Source organism: Heterocephalus glaber, unplaced genomic scaffold (genome assembly GCF_053883595.1).
Source record: "Heterocephalus glaber isolate CG9 unplaced genomic scaffold, H.glaber_assembly_v1.0 deba00001164, whole genome shotgun sequence".
In the NCBI taxonomy this organism is placed as follows: domain Eukaryota; kingdom Metazoa; phylum Chordata; class Mammalia; order Rodentia; family Bathyergidae; genus Heterocephalus; species Heterocephalus glaber.
Window position 1 is genome coordinate 1058212 of NW_028258205.1, and position 6662 is coordinate 1064873.

Below are 6662 nucleotides of genomic sequence, written 5' to 3' on the forward strand. Positions count from 1 at the left end.
ATACATGAAAAAATGTTCAACATCACTGGTCATTCTTGAGATGCAAATGAAAACAACGCTGAGATTCCTCCTTACCCCAGAAAGAATGGCTGCTATCAAGAAACCAACCAATAACAAATGCTGGCGGGGCTGTGGGGAAAGAGGAACCCTGCTCCACTGCTGGTGGGAGTGTAGACTGGTGCAAGCACTGTGGAAATCAGTATGGAGATACCTCAAAAAACTAGGACTGGAAGTCCCATTTGACCCAGCTATTCCCCTGCTGGGCATCTTCCCCAAAGAATTAAAAGAATCATACCACAGTGATATATGTGTGCCCATGTTCATAGCAGCACAGTTTGTAATAGCTAAAACTTGGAAACAGCCCAAATGCCCATCAACTGGAGACTGGATAAAGAAAATGTGGGGTTTTTTTACAAAAATGGAGTACTACTCAGCCATAAACAATGAGAAATTAGAGACATTTATAGCTAAGTGGATGCACATTGAGGCGATACTCTTAAGTGAAATAAATAGGACACACATGTGTAAATACCAAAGAGTTTCTCTGGTGTGAGAAACTGAAAGTGTAAATAAGGACTAAACGTATAATAGGTCATGTGAATTAGGAAGAAAAGGGGCAAAGGGGAAGGAAGTGGGAGGGCTAGGGGAAAGGATAGACGGGAATGGGATTAATATGAGAAAATGGAAAAATAGGAACAAAATCTTTGTAAATAGAGAGGACTGGAGGAGTTGAAGGGAGGGCTGGGCAAGGGTGAAAAATAAGAACCAAGAGAGACTATGTAAAGGTGCAAATTTCCAATGATGAATGTCATTATATTGTATCCCTAAAATGTACCAATAAAATTAATAAAAATAATAAATAAAAGGCAAAAAACAGAAAAAAGAAAAGAAAACTATGTGCTTTTTGAACAGAGCAGTTGGTCTCCCCTTCCTTACACGGTACAGAAAGAATAGAGTGTTTTCCATGATTATGGCTCAGGCTATTGAAGGGATTTGATTACAAATTTGCCACTCCTTTTTCTACTTGGAAGGGAGCCCCTAAGAGAAAATAAGAGAAATAAAGTGATGCTACAGTTGGAAACAGCTTTCTCTACCAGTTAGGGATATCCTAACAATACTAAAGTTAGAGACCAAGAATCACTATTATTCTAAGCCTCCTATTTTCAGATGCTTTTGACTTCAAGGAATATAAATGAGCACACGTTGTAGAGGTCTACAAGGGCAGAACTCCCAGACAATGGAGCTTTGTTAAATAGCCTATTATCGTGCAGCACATGTAATCGAATCCTGTGGCATATCTTGTATTGAGATTAATTTTGAGATGTGAACTTTAGATTTTTTCCGAAGTCTAAGCAATGCTCATGGTTGTTTACTGAGAAGCTGTGAAGCTATTTATCTCATTTCCATATCTATGAATAAAACAAGCTTAAAGCTGTTCTTGTATCTACTCAAAAGTTACATAAAGGTTGGCTCTCCTATCTCTTTCATCCAACATTTATTAAACTGTTAATTCTTGTGTCCTCCTCTCTTCTTGCTATATTTCACCCTATAAATTCCTTAAAATTATAATATATAGATGATCCTCAATTTATGATTGGGTTATGTCCAATAAACCCATGGTAAGGTGGAAATATGGTTAAGCAAAAGTGCATGGACTGCATCTAACTTAGAGCATCACAGCATAGCAGCAGAGCACACTTGCAATGTTGGCTGCTCAGCTACAGGACTTGAGAGAGGGTTGGGCCACATGTGGCTAGGCAAGTAAAAGATCCAAATTCAAAGGTCAGTTTCTACTAAATGCATATCACTTATGCACCACTGTAAAGGAAAAAGAGCATAAGTTGAACAATTGCAAGTTGATGGCAAGCTATATTTCATATATACAAGAGAAAACAACATATATGTAAAGTATATACTAGAACATATAATACTAAAATGAAAAGCTGTGTGCCAATTGCCAAGCTTGACAAGTACATTAACATCACTGCCTTGAAACCCACACGTGCCTTCCTAATTCACCCCCTCTTTCTTCCCCAAGGTAATCACTCTCCTGAAATTTGCTGACTATTCATTTGCTTTTCTTTATATGTTCATTTCCTAAGTATGTTCCCTTAAACAATATTTTATTTTATTTTGTCTGGTTTTGAACTTAAGAAAAATACAGTTATACTTGGCTTCTTTCTTTTTCCTCTCAACTTGGTTTTTGAGATGTATCTATGTTGCTAAGTGTAGCTACAGTAATTAATTTGACTACTGTATAGTTATTCATTGCAGTATATGAAAATCTCTCAATTTACTCACAATTCACCTGTTGATGGACATGTGAACAGTTTCCACTTTTGTGCTTTTCCTAATTATGCTGCTTTGAACCTGCTCATGTATAGACCCCAATACCTATGTACAACAGTGTCCTAGGGTAAGAATGTACTAATGCAGTGGTTCTCAACTGTTGGTTTTGCCTCTGCCAGGGACATTTGTTAATGTCTGAAGACAGCTTTGGTGTTCATGGTGGAGTAAAAGTGCTGTTGGCATCTAATGGGGCAGAGGCGATGGATGCTGCTAAACATCCCATACTCCACAGCACAGAATCCACAAGAATTACCTGCCACAAAATATCAATAATGATGAGGTTGAACAACCATGGTCAAAAGCATAATCCTCAGCATTTAATTTATGTCACATTAGAATAAATAAAAGTGATAAACCCTTAGCCAACCTTATCAAAAAAAGGAAAGAAAAGGCTCAAATCCATGCAATCAAGAATGAAAAAAGTGAAGACACAACAGATCCAGGAGAAATCCAAAGCATAATCAATACCTACTTCGAGAACCTGTACTCTAATATAATGGAAAACACAGAAGAAATGGATAGATTTCTAGATACATACGAATTACCAAAGTTAAATGAAGAAGATATAGAAATTCTAAACACCCCAATTATAATGAGTGAAATTGAAAATGTAATAAAAAATTTAGCAACAAAGAAAAGCCCAGGTCCTGATGGCTTCACTGCTGAATTCTACAAGGCATTTAAAGAAGAACTATTGCCATTACTCTTTAAACTCATCAAGGAAATTGAAAGGGAGGCAGAGCTTCCAATTTCATTCCTGGAAGCAAGTATCACTTTGATTCCAAAACCAGGGAAAGACACAACCCAAAAAGAAAACTACAGGCCAATCTCCCTAATGAACATTGATACAAAAATGCTCAACAAGATACTGGCAAACAGAATACAGAGGGTCATCAAGAAGATCATACACCCTGACCAAGTCAGATTTATCCCAGGGATGCAAGGATGGTTCAACATACATAAAACAATAAATGTAATACACTATATTAACAGAGTCAAGGACAAAAACCATATGATCATCTCAATAGATGCAGAAAAGGCATTTGACAAAATCCAACACCCATTCATGACAAAAAGCCTACAGAAAATTGGAATAGAAGGTCTTTATCTCAACTTGATTAAGGCTATCTATGAAAAACCAACAGCCAACATCATACTAAATGGTCAAAAACTGAAAACTTTCATGCTAAAATCAGGAACACAACAAGGATGCCCACTATCACCACTCCTGTTTATTATTGTTCTTGAAACATTAGCCACAGCAATTAGAAAAGAGAAAGAAATAAAAGAAATAAAAATAGGAAAGGAAGAAGTTAAACTGTCATTATTTTCTGATGATATGATACTTTACATAGAAGACCCAAAATACTCTGCCTAAAGACTTCTAGACTTAATTGACAGATTCAGTAGAGTAGCTGGATATAAGATCAACACTCAAAAAACAATAGCCTTCTTATACACAAATAGCAGACTCACTGAGAGAGAAATTAGGGAAATAATTCCTTTTACAATAGCATTCAAAAAAATGAAATATCTAGGATTCAATCTAATGAAGGAAGCAAAAGACCTCTACACTGAAAACTACAGCACTTTGAAAAAGGAGATTGAGGAGGATATAAGAAAATGGAAAGACATCCCTTGTTCCTGGGTAGGAAGAACCAATATAGTGAAAATGGCCATACTTCCAAAACTATTATATAGGTTTAATGCAATGCCGATTGAAATTCCAACAATATAGGAGAGCCTCAACAGCTCCTTGACTGCTCTTCTCTTGGCTTTTCTACAACTAAGCCTCTAAATTAAGAAGCACCCTCCCTGCCCCCAGCAAATCAGTCCCAGGAACCCTAATATTGTCCAGACACGAACCATTCCTTGGCTCCCATCCATTGGTATTTGTCTTTCAGTCAAGATTTATGAGGTGGGTGTCCAAAGGGTCTGGAGGAGAAAAGGCTTGAAGAAAGCAGGAATGGAGAGCTAGTGCACAGTCATAGTCTCTTTTGGAGGCTTCTCCAGCCACCTTGAGCCCTCCTGTTGCATCCTGGCCTGTGTGTTCTGGACGACTTCCAGGTGAGAAAAGAGAACAGGGGCCATGTACTTCACATTCCATGGCCTAAGTTTTGGGCCCATTGGAGCTGTGCAGGCTTCTGGGTCTCTCACTAGGGAGTCTCTGGCCCAAATGGGGTTGAGCTGAGAAAGAGAGGCAAAAGGGGCTTCCCACTGTTGTGTTTGCATTTCAAACACATCCGCACCCCTAAGAAGAGAGCTGCCTGTTCTATCTTCCTGCTTTGGGAAAAGAGCGAAAGAAAACTGAGAAAGTTGTCCCTGTGGAAAGGTTGCCAACTTTCACACTAATTTTCCCTGCTGTGTTTTCCATGTCTGTGTACAGCAGGAGTACTGACCTGTAGTGACTGCACTTCTTTAAAAACTTTTCTCCTGAACTGTTAGCTTTAGAGAGTGCTCTGCAAGTCTCCTCCCAGGTGCACCAGTGTTAACAACTTTGTCTTCTGGGGAGGCTGGGCCTTGGAGCTTCTCAGTGTGTGGCTGAGGAAAGTCAATGACACGGCTGCCACTTTGTCCACACATAATTCTATGTACTTCAAACCTCGGGGGAGTTGGCCTGTTGAGGCCCCAAACCAGATATGTTTCCTTGAAATCAATCTCCATCATGTATGGCCAACTATTCAGACTTAAAAGAGTTATGTGCATATTAAGTTCAAATTTGTTTCTTGCTCTCTCAAGACTCATTGATAAATTCGAGGGTTCATTTTGGGAATATTCTCTTGCCAAACCAATATCTAGAAGACAAGTCTCTGGGCAGCCTTTACTGCAATTTAGTTGGCTTGTAGCTAATTGGAGATACAAAATAAGAAGCTTTTACTCTTTTTGGCTCTACATTTCATCTCTGTCTTGTGAAGACAAAGTTCTCTAAATCCTGGAAAACTATTGTATTACTTTTTCCACGGCATCATTATGACAATACTGAAGTCCAAGAGAGATATGAAAGTCATATTTCTTCACTCGACCAATAAAAATTATTAACAGAATCTGTAATATACCTGTTCTTGATCTTACAACTAGAGACTCAAAGAACAAGGCATAGTCTCTGATATCAAACATCCTCAAAGTTTATTATCTAGCAAAAGTCTAGTGGTGAGCTCAAAATCTCTTGCCTCGCAGAGAAATGATCACAGTTCATTTAGACCAAAGAACAGGTGTGGAGGGTGAGTCAAAGAACGAGAAAGAAAAGATAGCAACAAAGGAGGTTGTAATCCAAGATTTGGATATTTTCACTGACACTGTCAGAGGTAGAGTAGTTTTAAGTAAAGAATAAGTCCAAAATGTGTTTGTGAGAGACTGTGATTAGTATAGGATAGAGAAGTTTGCTGGAAATGGAAAAGTTGAATTACTGCATTGTCAGTGTGGATATTGAAATCATCACAAAAATGGTAAGACAGAGTAGAGGAAGACCATGACCTGGGCCATGAGCCAGACCCCTAAATCTATGATAAACTGAAAATAACAAGGAGTTCATCGGGTGTCAGCATGAAGGAGGCATGGAAGATAACATAGAAGAATGGCATAAGCCTCAAAATACCTCAAACGGGCACACATTATTTGGTCTAAAAACCACACGGAATTGGAGAAGACTCACCTATTTGTTCTACGGTATATGGCATATAAGAGAACAGAGTCTCCACTGGAGCAGACTTCCGGGTACACCATGTCTTCAACAAATGACCAGACTACAGTTAAAGCGTGAAGGTTAAGAGATCATTCAGAGAAGAAGTTAGAGTGCAGGTGTTTCTGAGTTTCCCATGCTATTTCATTGAGGTATTTAACTGTCTCTGGGTTAGGACTTCACTGTCTTAATTTCTATGATATTTGGCAGAGACTCCTACCTTCTTTAGCAGTTTCTTGACTATTCTTGAACTTTGCTTTTCTATTTAAATGTTCAATGTAATTTGACAAATCCTAAAAACTGGAACCTGTTAGAATTTGTGTTGCAACTGCATTACATTATCAATAAATTAGGGGAGTATTGACATACTTACAATATTGGAAGACATGTTTGTTTCAAACAAATGCCTCTGAAAATTCTAATGCAAGGGATCCAGGAACTTCGAAAACGGACATGGTAGCACCTGATGTTTCCTTCTGTTCTGGCTTCATGAGTAAAAATTTCTGACCAATTCAGCTTCAGGCTAAGTTTGGTCATGTGGACGAAAGCACTGAGATAGTGGAATATTGCATGGTTAGATGGGCTTGGCGACAACTAACCAATGATCTGAGCAACATTTCTTGTGCAAACTCCA